General features: G+C 40.4%; 1 pseudogene; it reads right to left on the reverse strand.

Moving 5' to 3' along the window:
• Window positions 1–5,135: 5,135 nt before the first annotated feature.
• LOC103591705 lies at window positions 5,136–7,631 on the reverse strand (annotated as a pseudogene).
• Window positions 7,632–14,138: the final 6,507 nt, after the last annotated feature.

Raw genomic sequence — 14,138 nt, forward strand, 5'->3', positions numbered from 1 at the left:
TCATGTTGACAGGATACCTGCACTCCCATGTTTATTGCAGCTCTATTTACAATAGCCAAGAGTTGGAACCAACCTAAACGTCCATAGATGGGTGACTGGTTAAGGAAAATGTGGTATATATACACAATGGAATACTACTCTGCCATAAAAAGGAATGAAAGTCTGCCATTTGCAGCAACATGGATGAACTTAGAGAGAAAATTTTGTTAAGTGAAATAAGCAAGGTACAGAGAGAAATACCACGTTTTCACTCATAAGTGGGAGCTGAAAAAACAAAACAAAACAAAGCAAAGATACAACAATCGTAATAATTTCTTGAACATTCAAAAAGAGAGAACAGAACTGAGACCACCAGAGGTGGAAAAGGGGGAGGGGGAAATTGGTAAATGGCTACAAAAATGTTTACATTGTGTAATGATTAAAAAAAAACAGTAAAAATTAATTAATTAATTAATTTAAAAGTTGATTAAAAAATATTATTCTGTCCAATTACAGAATGACTAGGCCTTCTGATGAGTTCATAGAACCAGAAATAAAATTGGAGATTCCTGTATCCAATCTTCTCATTGTGTGGTTGAGGAATCTGAGGCCCATTGAAGGGAAAAGAGTCTGGCTTTGCCGGGCCCCATCCCTCCTGGCTGTATTCAAAGATGTTGTTCTCTGCTGACTAAGCCTGGCCTAACTTAGGGGCAATCTGAGAGCCTGGCAGGAGCTAAGGCAGAGCCCCAGCAGCTGGTGAGCTCAAGATCAGCTTTTCAGGCTTCCTTCCCCCTGATCTCTAGCTGACACCCCTAGGTTACCACCCAAGCCACCCCCTCTGGCTTGGGGCAGGGCTGAGTCAAGACTCCAGGTTGGATCCTTTTGCCTCTGCTCAGAACACTTTACAACAACAGCACCTCTCACAGTCTCTGTAGCAGTGACTGAAAAATTCAGGCCCTCCTGCACAGAAACTGCCTTCATGTCCCTGTGATGCCAGGTTGGCCCGGCACTGGGGACCCACACAGGGGATCAAGATTGCCTGGGGTTTCAAAGCAGGGTCTGGTTACAAGCCATTCCCATTCCATTAGCTGGTTCTGGGTGGAACTGGCCACAAAACTAGGGATATGAGGCCTGAATGAGGTCCAGGTGCCTCAAATAGCCTGGGAATGAAATTTGCTCTAGCCCAAGGTTAGGCTGAATTTGCAGTCTAGTGATTGCAGGTAAAGTTTAAGGCCCTGCAGGGCAGGGAGCTGGCCAGTGCTGCTGGAGACATTTCTCTTTGCTTATTTCACAAGCTTTATTGAAGAACCACTGGGGGTTGAGGCATTTAAGGTACAATCATATTGTTCAGAATCAGAGAGCTTCCATTTGAGACAAAATTTAATGGTGACAGCAAAGCAGTGGGTAAAGGGAGGTGGTGGCACATGCAGTCAAAGGGATAGAAATACCAAAATATACAAAGCACTTGAATTTACTGAGCCAGTTTCTGTGCTATTAACTGTAGCCAGAACCGACTCAAACTCCTGCTGATGCCACCACCAGAAATAAAATTTGACTATCTCCTCTGGATCACCACCTCCACCAACAAAATATTGTGCTGAACGTGTGCTGAGGACAAGAGCGAGAGCTGGCGCTAGAGTGCTGGCTGGGTGGAAGGGATTCAGGTGAGCTGTGGTCATAAAGAGTGGCAGATCAGTTAATCAGAAGGAAACTGGGTCCTCCAGTTTACAAAGATATCCTGAACCAAAGAAGTGGATTTGGCAGAAATGGAGCCCAGGGATCTGAGATAGCACCCAAAGAGTTCCAAATTTCCCTGAGAGGAGGTCACAGTTCTGTGGCCTTGGATCTGGGATGGCTCAGGTATTTTAAATAAAATAAAATAAAATGTAGATAGCTGCACCCACAGGATGGCCTTTCTAGGACTTCAAGGGACAAGGCCTGTCAGGGAAGCCCAATGTCCACTTCCATCCTCACTTCCCCAGAGGCCGTGGGCATCAGGGATTCATATGAGCCTTAGGGACCTCTGAATTTTTCCTTCAGGACCCTGCCTCCCACCTCCTTGGATAGGAACAAGGTGTGGGGTTTTAGAAAAATATAGAAAGCAGTGTGAAGAACTGGAACAAGTCACCCACAATTCAAGTCTCCAGAGGCAATCTCTCTATGATTCTTCATCTGTAGAACGGGCATAATTACTATAACAGGATTATGTATTAGATGAGGGAGCAGCTACCTTAACATTTTGGTGTATTCCCTTCTATTCTTTTTATGGAACATTTTAAACATGATTGGAATCACACTATATGTATAATTTTTATTCCACCATTTTTTCTTAATAATATATCATGACTATTCTCATAGTCACAAAAATACTCTATATATGTGTATGTTCCAATATGGCTTTACCAGCAAAACAAGACAGTGGGCTGGATTTTGCCCATGGGTGGCAGCTTGCTGACAACAGGTGTAGAGAATGCAGTGCCTGGCCCCACCTTGATACAGAAAAAGGGACAGCTGCTGATAAAATCATGGTTGACAACTATGAAAATGATGATGCTATCCTCCTCTGGGATACAGAGATGAATTGGTCGTTTCTCTACATACCGGAAACTCACCATCTAGGTTGTGCAAGGTACTGGGGGTAAGCAGGCAGGGGGTGACATTTAAATACAGCCACCTTCTGTTCCAATCTGTTTAAACCCCACTTAGTCTGGGGTTCTCTGGACCCACATTTAATCCCTAACACAGCAGGGTAAGTTCTCTGAGAGAGAAAATCTAGGACTTTAACCTGCCTCTTACCATCATTTTGGAAAGATGTCTGGGTCCTGCCTTGGGCTGCAGCTGGGTGCAGGTAGGAGACAAGGTCTTGACAAAAATATTTTTAAATGTCCCTTTTGAGAATTGTTTTATAATCTATCACATGATCAAACCATAATTTATTTATGTCTTTTCATTATGTTGGACATTTAGGTTGCTTCTAGTTGTTTGCTGTTAAAATACTGCAAAGAACATGCTGGTATATAAATCTTTCTCTTAAATTTAGGCTATTATATGAATATCAGATGAGGGAGAAACTATTTCAACACTTTGGTATATTCCCTTCTAGTCTTTTTATTAAGCATTGTAAATGCAATTGGAATCATGCTGTATACATGTAATGTTTATCCCACCCTTTTTCTTAATAATATTTCATGACTGTTCTCATGCTCATCTTTTGTTTATAGAAGCGACTTTGGTATATTCCCTTCTAGTCTTTTTATTAAGCATTGTAAATGCAATTGGAATCATGCTATATACATGTAATGTTTATCCCACCCTTTTTCTTAATAATATTTCATGACTGTTCTCATGCTCATCTTTTGTTTATAGAAGCAGTTAGATCAGAATTTAAAAGCTTACATTAAGGCTCTTCCTACATATTATCAAATTTCTTTCTAGATAATTGTATCACTTATTTCCCACAGCCCTCAGTCTGAGGAAGCCCTCTCTTTGATAGGCTTGAACAAGAATATTTCAACTGAGAATCTCTGTGCTCGGGTTCCTCGCTCCCATTTTGGTGCTGAGTAGAATTGCTTGACCTCCTTGCCTTTGTCTGTTGGTCACCTCCTCTGCTAAGGAGAGTAGAGTCTGAGAGGAGGGAACCTGGGGAGATCCTGGGATTTCCTTTCTCCATCCCAGCTGGTCCTGTCCATCCAAGAGCCCAGCCCGGTTCTGATCTTGTCCTAACCTCTTTTTTGTTTGTTTCTCATTAAAATTTATTAAATACCTCTGTACAGGGTTCCCTGTTCACCCTAGGACCTTTAGTCAGAAATATGGCATATGTGCAAGAATAGCATATATCAAAATATCACCTCTTTAATTCAAATCCAACATAATTTTCTCTCGAACTAGAACCTCATATTGACAGGAAGTACTCGGTGGCACAGCATCCTCTAATTCAAAGATGTTGAAAGAAAAGCATAACCAGAAGACCCAGTTTTCAAAATTACTGCTAAAGGCTAACAAATTAGCTGGGAGGGAGGGATAAAAACGAATAACCTCTCTTCAAATAATAAATAAATGTACAAAGTCCTCTGTCACAAAAAACAGATCCTTGTAGTTTTGGTCTCTTCCCATGAGATAATCACCACCTTGCTGAGAGTGGAAAAAGCATCTCCTGCTACCCCCAAGCGGAGAAAAATTCACCCAAACAACTTCTGCTTGTTTTGTCATATATTTCAGGGGTATGTGTGGATTTTTTAATTTGTTTTTACATTTTTATGGTTTACATTGCTTGACCCATAAGTAACACTTGTAAGATTAATATGGCAATATTAAAGAGTATTTACAGAGCTCCACCACACATACAGTGACTTTTTAATGTTGAAAATTTTTTAAAAATTGAGTTTTCCATCACTAGGCAAGATAAATTTGACCATCTACACTTATAAACCCTGACTAAGATACAAGCAATTATTTTATTCATAAATGCTTTTTCTGGGTTCCTAAAAAATCTATCACTGCAGTGTAACAAAGGTCTTGCAATTCAGGGATATAAAAATATCAGATTTAAAATCTGAACTGTACAGTATGCACATTAATATTTGCACCATTAAATTAGGAATACACTTAGGTCTGTGAAATACTATACTATAAATAGCAATGCTTTTTTCAGTCTGTAGCTGGAGCTAATACAATACCTGGCTAATGAGAGTTGAAAGGGGATCAGTTGGCCTCTCACAATAGGATGTACAGTGTTAGCTAGGTCAGTATGACTACATGCATGCCTCATAACGAGACAGGCTGACCAGGACTTGAGCCAATCTGATTTACACAGATGACACTATTGCTTTACAAAGGTGGCTAGAGTTCTTTATCTTTTAAAACCAACACCTCTGTCCAGTTACCTCATGACAGTTTCTGAGTATTCTCTTGAGGATTGGAGACCAAAGCAGCTGTATAAAACTGTAATGTCCCCAGTAGGTCCCATCCAAAAAGGGTAAATGGACAAAATTACACCTTTCAAATGTTAATCTGACACTGTGAACAACAGTTGGGTCTCATCTAACACGGGCAAAGAACTTTAAACGATTTTAGCAACTTTCCAGTGGGAGAAAAAAAGATATGATTCTGATAGTTAGTGGCTAAGTTTTAAACAAATTATCTCCATAGCTACTAGGTTAAGAAAAAATAGTTTTTGCCCTTGCGTCCCTTTTCTTCTTGGATTTAGTTGTCCTCTGACGAAACTGAAGGGTAGGCAGTGCAGAAGTTGGACTAGGAAGGTCATCTGTCTAGTAGGCATATCTCTGGGGTTGGGGTTGAGGGATTGGTTGTTGAAGAAAATATTTTTCTTCTTCTAAGTCAGAAGAGGAGGAGGAACACCAGGAATCCCGGAAACACCTTCAATCTCAGGTTCTGCAGCACGTGATCAGAAGTGGCGTGGGCATACTGTCTGTAGAGAGCAGCATTCTGGATGCATGCGTGGATCTCCCAGGCACTTTTATTCCATATATATTCTCGTAGTTATTGGGGGTAAAAAGTTGTAGTCTGTCCTTGGGAGAATATTTTCTTTCTGTACCAAGATTCAGTGTTGTCAGACAGGACTTTCTATTTGTCCTGTGGCAATAGTAATGACACCTGGATCCCCTCTCTTCAAAGTGGTGGACCGAGAGTCCTTTCACTCGTTGGAGGCCGCCCCATTTTGAGGTTGTTATAGTTTCCATTGTCAATGACATCATCTAAAAACTTGACCTGCTTGGTCTGGATTGAGACTTGGATCTTCTGAGTACTGGTGGATATACTAGTTTCTCTTCAGGCATGATTTTCTTGTGGACACAACTCTGAACTTAGAATCTTTAAAGGACTCTGCAATTCTGTACAGCAGAGTCCAAAAGTTCCCATATTGCTTATTTCCCCACAATCTTCTGCCTCCATTTTGCAGAGAATATAATGATGACCTTTGCTTGCTTTCTACATCCACTGAAGCCACTGTGATATTAGACAAAGCCAAAGAATCCATAGAATCTTTAACACCTTGCTCTGGTTTCAAGTCTGACAAACACTCAGGGAATCTTCATACCCTTGTGTTTGATCATGATTATATCCTTAAACCCTACGTTCTGTATCCAATTCCTGGAGCCTTCTACTACTTGAAGGGCCCAGGTAGTTGCCGTAAGCAGAATTGCCCAGACCATCTTGTGACTGTGCTCAATACATATCAGAATGGTATTTTTTACTTGCAAGATTCTTGTTGTTTTGCTTTAACATGGTCTTGTTTTTAACCACGTTATCAGATATCCAAGGCAGATTGGCTCGAATTTCCATCTCATTGGGTGGCTGCTGAAGATGCTTTTATCACCAAAGTTGTGGAGGAGCTGTGTCATTTAATCTTCATGCTTAGTCCATTTTTCAGGGTCTTCTGAGGTCTCCTGCTCTGCTCTGCCTTTCCAAAATTCTTCATTGACAAAACTTGCTCCTTTCCAGAAGAGACTTGAATCACCCAATTTCTGAGAAGGGATGTCATCAGCATTGCCTGAAAGGCCAGGAAACTTGTAGTTCAGGGCAGGGGACAAGAGGAAAGTACACTGATTCACTTACTGACTGCTTTTGCCCATTTGCATACTTTTTCTGGCGTCTCTTGATTGAGCTGACTGAAATGCGGAGTGGGAAGAATTAGAGGCATGGATATCTTTACCGAGGCTGCATATTTTTGAGCAATAAGTCTGACTGGGAAGGAAGGGACATCCCAACAAAGAGACTTTACAGTAGGCACAAGAAAAGCTCGCTTCTGCAGCACATCAGTTGTACCTGTTGTAGGTTATCTGTGCATGGTCAACACCAATACATATGTTCCCCACAGGTTTCACAGTATTCTGCAGAGAGAGACTCAAGACAGCCACAGCAGAACGGTGGCCATCCTTCATGATGTATGTTGTCCTCCTGGGACCATTTCACACTCAAGGCACAATGTTTCATGTGCCAATGGTGACCCTCAGCTTCTGTGCGCTCAACAAAACTGTCTTGTCACGTGCTGATTACTGTGGTTTGAGCAGTTCAGCATGGTGCCTGCACAATGAATTTTTCCATCCTGATAAACATGGATGAAATCGGCCAGCAGCTCTTTCTTTACACATGAGACAGACAAAACAGAATGGGTGCCAGCATACCGTAGGATCTGCTCAAGAGGCAAACATAGCAATTTCACCTCCATTTATCTCGCCCCACATCACTCACACGTGGAGTGCTCTGCACAAAAGTTTAATTGTTCCTCTTCCAAATGCTTCTTTCTTCCCCTAAGTACTGAACACTTGCAATTCTTTTTTCTCCTCTTCATTTAAAGACCGACAACACCACACCTCATTATCACGTGGTGGCAACTGGTACAAAAGCCATTCAATCCGATGTGTCTCTCCAGGGCTGTTAACATAAGGAAATGTTCTGCCTGGCAAGCAAGCAAAATAGAGCTGGATCTGTCCTGGTCTAAGGCCCAGGTGGTCCCAGGAGTACTCCTTCAGTGTGCAGCCAGAATCAACACCTGATGCAGAACTTCTCTGACACCCAAAGGCAAATTTGCTTATTTTGGGCTCCATCTCCAAAGGTATAATAATAAAGTTTAAAAAAAACAGTTTTTCAATCACAGGACATGAGACAATGGCTGCTCCATCTGCCAGCTCCATTCCCAGAAGACTTAGTGAGTGGAGCCACTGAGGTGCCCTAACCTCTTAATCTTGAACTCTTTTTCCTGAAAGCAATGGACTGGTGCAGAAAATTCATTGGGTTCTGGAGTCAGAGAGAACTGGGTTCAAATCCCAATTCTGGTACTTACTGACTGAGTAAGGTTGGGCAAGTTCTGTAACCTCTCAGAACCTCAATTTCCGTATCTGTAAAATGGGCACGATAACAGGGATGTAGTGAGAATTAGATAAGAGAAACAATGTGAAGTGTAGGGCCTGTTGTATGCTACGTATTTAGCAAATGGTAGTCCTCTCCTATTCTGTTCTTGTTATGCGGGGACTGAACTAGGTCTGGTGTTGCCACCTTAGGTGAAGCACTAGGATCACCATTTTCATAAAAGGAGTATGATTTGGGGGAGAAGGATGCCATAATCTCTCCAGGCCTTTGTATATGTTGTTCCTCAGCTTAGAGTACTGATTCTCAAATTTTCCCATGCTTCAGAATCACCTGGAGGATTTGTTAAAACAGATACTGCTGGGTTTCACCTAGAATTTCTGGCTCTATACATCTGGGGAAGGATCTGGGAATGTGTATTTCTAACAAGTTCTCAGTTGATGCTGATGACGCCGGTCTGGAACCACATTTTGAGAACACTGGCCTAGAACATTTTACTATTCTTCCTCTCCTTCTGGCTAATTTTTACTCATCCTTCAGTTTTCAGTTTTGATTTTATTTCCTTCAGAAAGTCTTTCCTAAACCCAGTGTCCAAATCAGACATTCATTTTCTGTACTTTCAAAGCTCCCTGAACTCGCTCACTTGTAGGACTTATCACAATGCTGTATAATTGTCTTGCTACTTGTCTGCTAGACAGTATCTACTTTGGAAGAGAGACCTTTTCATGGCTATATCTCCAGTAGCTTGCTCAGTGCCTGGTACACAGTGGGTGCTCAATAAATGCTTGTTGAATGAATGAGCCAGGTAGCTGGGAACTAGGAACTCATGAGGGTAAGGCAGGTAAAGGGATTAAGTTCTAGCAGTGGTAGTGGTTATGCAAGTCAGGATTCAGTGCCAGGGAAATCAGCAGAAAATATCAGGAGCTAAAGGTACAGGCACTGGACCTTAGAAGCTGGGTATGGCCTCTGGAAGGATTTGGGTCGTGGAAGTGGAACCCAGTGTCATAGAAACTAAGCAGGAACTTGAGACTCAGTTTCTGACTAAGATGCCTGATGCAAAACATCAGAAACTAAAACATTAGTGATCCCATTCTTATTTGATGGCCCAACATATGGTCTATCTTGATGACTATTTCTGTACACTTTAAAAGAAGGTATCTTCTGTGGTTGAGTGGTGTGTTCTATAAATGTCAGCTAGGTCAAGTTGACCAATAGTATTATTCAAATCTTTGCTATCCTTACTAATTTTCTGTCTATGTATTCTATCAAGTATTGAGTGAGAAGTGTTTGCATCTCCAAATATAATTATGGCTTGACTTTCTCCTTTTCAATCAATTTTGCTTATGTATTTAGAAGTTATGTTATTAGGTGCAGACACATTAAGCATTGCTATGAATTTTTAATGAATTGATCACCTGATCATTATGAAATGTTTTTCTTTATCCCTTTCTAAGGTTCTGAAGTCTACTCTAATATTAATATAAACACTCCGGCTTTCTTATTTTAAAAACAGCTTTATTGTGATATAGTTCATATGCCATATAATTCACCCCTTCAAAATATACAGTTCAATGGTTTTTATTATATTTAGATTGTGCAATCATCACCACAATCTAATTTTAGAACATTTCATTGTCTAGCTTTCTGTTGGTTAGTGTTTGTATGGTATAATGTTTTTATCCTTTCACTTTTTCAAAAAAATCCAACTTTATTGAGATACATCCTGTTACTTATAATCTTTTCATATCTTAGGGGCTGGCTGGTTAGCTCAGCTAGTTAGAGCCATCCTTGTAACACCAAGGTCATGGGTTCTGTACTGGCCAGATGCCAAAAAGAAAAAAAAAAACTTTTCATATCTTTATATTTAAAGTGATTTTATAATAGGCAGCAAACAGTTGAGTCTTGCCTTTTAGTAAAATGTGATCATTTCTGCCCTTTAAATGGTATGTTAAGGCATTCATATTTAATGTAACTTTTGATATGGTTGTGTTTTAATCTACCTGTACAACATTGGTTTCCCATCTGTTTTGCTCATTCTTTTCCTCTTTTCCTACCTTCTTTTTGGATTGACTATTTTATCTTCACAATTGGCTTATTATCTAATATCTCTTTTCTTTATCTTACTTTTTAGTAGTTTCTCTAAAAGGTGAATATCCATATTCAGTTTATCACAGTGTATTTTCAAATATCATACTGCTTCATGTATAATGTAAGGAACTTACGGCAGTACACTTCTATTTCCTCCTTTTAGTCATCCGTGCTATTGTTGTCAGATATTCTACCTCTATGTGTTATTAACATACCTTGTTATTATGTTTGCTTTAAATACTTAATTATCTTTTATAGGAATTAAGGCATGAGAGCAAAAATTCTTTTAGATCTATCCACATATTTCCTATTTTGGGCACTCTTCATTTTTTATGGCAATCTAAGTTTTCATCTGCATAATTTTCCTTTTGCCTGAAGAACTTAAAAATTTAAAAAAATATATATATTGTACAGGTTCTATTGGTGATAAATTATTTCAGCTTTTGTTTGTCTAAAAAAGCATGACCTCATTTTGGAAGGACCAATGTTTGCTTCCTACCTGAAGACAGGCTAGAGAAGACCATGATGGCATGGTAAGAAGAGAGCAACAGTTTGGTGGGGCAAGATGTGACTTATCTGCCAAGTGAACTCTGCAGTGGGCTGCGGGATTTGAGCTGCTTTGATAGGGTGCTTCCCAATAGGGCTACCTGCCAAGACTCCAGCAGTATGAGGAAATGGTGGTCCCCTGTAGAGGTCAAGAGCTGAAGACATGGATGACAATACATTAGTCAGAGAGAGCATCACATCAGGGAGCCATGCACTACAAAGGTACCATGGGGGCCTCTGAAGAACCCACAAATGCTTTCCCTCCTATAAAGACCTAACATTTGAACATTGGCCAGCTAAGTTAGTCAAGGGAGATCACAGACTGCACCAACCTGTGTCAAAAGACCTTTGTTCCCTTTTCCCTTCCCCCCATCCTGATCCTGGAAGAGCCAGAAGAGGGAGGGAGAGAGGTGGATGAGCCGAAGCAAAGAGAGTACAATGGCAGACCACAATGCCTTTGTCCTCAATGTTGGTCTCCTAGCCACAGGCCAGGTGGGCGGTGGACAAAAGCACTGAATTGAATGTGAGTTTTTGGTTTACATCGGATTGGAACATCCCCAAACGAGGCTATTCATATAACTGCAAGAGCTGAAAACCTTTAAGATCTTCCTGAGATGTTGTCCAGAGGCTAAAAAAAGAGATCTGGCAAGGCATATTAAAAGACAGAGTTAAGAGACAAATAAAGCCGTTTCCTGTTTGTACCTCTTGAGTTCAGTCCTGTGTGTGTGTGTGTGTGTGTGTGTGTGTGTGTGTGTGTGTCTGTCTGTCTGTCTGTCTGTACCCATTGCTTCTGCTGGGCTATGGCAGGGTGTGGAGAATTTCTCCTCCTTCACTATAACATGTACTTTGCTAGTGATTACAATTTGCTATCTCCTGTCTCTCTCCTGTGGACAGTGCTAGGTAAATACAGGCAAATTCTTTCTCTCCTCTTTATTATTACTCACTGAAGTATTCTGTATCTTAAGCTTTTCCTATCTGATTCTCAGACATAACAAATGTTTTAAAATCTACTGCTCTTCTCCCATCAGTTACATTTTAAATTCATGCCTCCCATTTAAAGGAGGCATCCTGGGCCCCTTCCTAAGAATTGATGAAACAATCACATTTATCAGCAACACACATACAGATTAGTCTGCTCAATGGGAATGTTGGTATTTCTGTACTTATCTAAGAACTTGTAAATTAAAATAAAAATAATTAAAACTGCTATTTATTATATTTTCAAAACAAAGCATTTTAAACCTATTATGAAACATCTCTCTGGTCACTCCTAGCACAGCTTCTCCCTTGGACTTCAGTCCCCTCTGTTCTGGACAAGGGGGGCCTCAGCGAGAGTGGTTGCCTGGAAGTGCTGGACTCCGGCTTCAGTATCTTTCTGCCCTGGCCAGATCTCAGGAGTGAGCTATCAGGACCACTTGTTACATCATTTCGAATTTTCTTTCTCAACTCTGGAGAGAAGGCTCTGCACTGGGTCTTCCTCAGTCCCTTCAGCAGCAGAGATCTGCTCCTTTAGAGGGGAAGAGTGGGTGATTGGGCAGAAGAGATGGGGGGGGGACAGGGGACTGGCAGGAACTGATTGGACAAAAGGGTGGGTTTGTGAAAAGGGTGTCAACGAGGTGGAGAAGGTACAGAGAAAGGGTTTGAAGAGAGAGCCAAGAAGGGTGTGTAAAGCCTTTGATTGAAAATGGTGTTACATCAACAAAAATACTGGTATTTTGGTACTTAAAAAATAGTATAGTGTTGAAAATTTGTATTGCAATCACAATTGTAAATCTTCTTGGGAAGATCTCTGTAGGTGGCCGGTAATAGCAAATTTTGCTTTGATTACTGCAGTCTTTGGTCTCAAAGGTTTGGGTCTTCTGACTTTTTCTACAAACTGTGGGGTTTGCCCTATTTGGATCCTACTACTCCATGGTAAGATGGAGTTTTTGAAGACTTTGGGAGTCAGACAGATCTGAGATGTTTGTCTGCTATTTTTAGTTGCAACCCTGGGCCTATCATGTAATCTCTCTGAGCCTTAATTTCCCCATCTGTAAATATCTGCCTGAGATAGAGACTATTAAGCAATTAAATGCAAACTCAAAATAGGATATTAACATCCAGTTAGTGCCTGGCATATAAAAAGTGCTTGATAGATGGTTAAAATCATTAATATTATTGTATAAATTATTCCATCATGTTAAAATATCTTAGTTTTGTAAGTTATTTTCTGTTGCTGGAGTTTTTGGTATTTCTAAGATTTTGTTTGCCTAAACTATTCAATACAGTCCTGCTATAGAAACTTTTGCTTAGAGTTCAAGTTTTCTTAGGGCTATATTCCTGGTGAAATTACTAGGTCAATGTGTAAACAGCTTTGTAGCCTGCCAGTTGGTTCTGAGAAAAATTGGAACAATTTGAAATGCAAATGCAATATCAAGGTATATTTATTTGTGTATCTTTGACTGCTAGTGAGGCAAAGCACTTTTCCATCAAATGACTTAACCATTTTTCCTAATGAAAGACTTTTGGCTCATCTCTAAATACCACTTATCCAGTGGGTGGTTAGAGTTGTTCTTTTATATAAGGCTCAGATCTTCATACTTTTTACGAACTTTATTAGTCACATTTGACTGTATACTTCTCCCCAGTCTGCTTGATTAAGATAGGTGGAGAAGTGTGGGTCATTTACTCACTGGTTTCTGTACATGGATTCCCCAAGTTCTCCTGTTTGTTGAGAACTGGAACATTTTTTTCTTCTTAGCTACGACTCTGAAAGAACCACATGAAAACTTGCATAACCAGGAATAATCTTGGCACAAAACAGATGGCTTTTTTTTTCTTTGCTAAGTACATAATGGTGTCACCTTGATACTTTTTTCTTTCATTGTATTGTCCTGACTAATAACAATTGCCATAATTGTTAGTGGTATTTTAAATAAAATGGGTGATTGTAGGCGATTCCTGTCTGATATCTGTTTTTAATTGAAATTAGTTGACTTTGCTTCTGGACATGATAGAGTAATAGCGACTGGATTTACCTTCCAGCCTTAACAGCTAGAATTCTGAACAAAATATATAACAACAATTTTTGGAATTTGGATATCAGGCAGTGCAGACTGTGATCCCTGAGAGAAGGGAAACAAATGAGGGAGTTTCACAACTGACTTAGTGTACTGCCTGGACAGAAATTCCAGGACTCAGTGCAGTGAGAGGAAATAGAGCCCAGCAATCTCTCTGAGTTGTTAACATAAATCAGAGTTCAGGGAGGACCATGAAGCTAAAACTTGTAGGACAGAGTACAGAAGAGGAGGGAGCTGTGCAAAGAGAGAGGTCTGGATATTTACAGAGAGAACCTAAGTCTTTGCTGGGCTGATCTGCAGATGTATAAGAGGGAACTACTGAGGCCATGGAAAGGATCACCACAAAGCAGTAAGCTGAACAATTTCTGGAGTTTACATTGGGCTGGGAATAGTTCATGTTTCACCAGCCACAGTGAAAAGATCTGCTAATTTCCGAGGCATCAGGTGGAAGTCTCATAAAGGTATCTCCTTAGCAACAGAGATAAATTAACCCCAGACTAAACGCTGCTCTGGCTTCAAAATATGCATTGAAAGGAACAAACTGATTGATTACAACTTAACTGTACACCAGAACAAAATCCAACACTAACTGATGAAATTCAACAAAATCCGGGCCAGCCCGGTGGCGCACTGGATAAGTGC

Source organism: Galeopterus variegatus, unplaced genomic scaffold, assembly GCF_000696425.1.
Source record: "Galeopterus variegatus unplaced genomic scaffold, G_variegatus-3.0.2 Scaffold1013, whole genome shotgun sequence".
Lineage (NCBI taxonomy): Eukaryota > Metazoa > Chordata > Mammalia > Dermoptera > Cynocephalidae > Galeopterus > Galeopterus variegatus.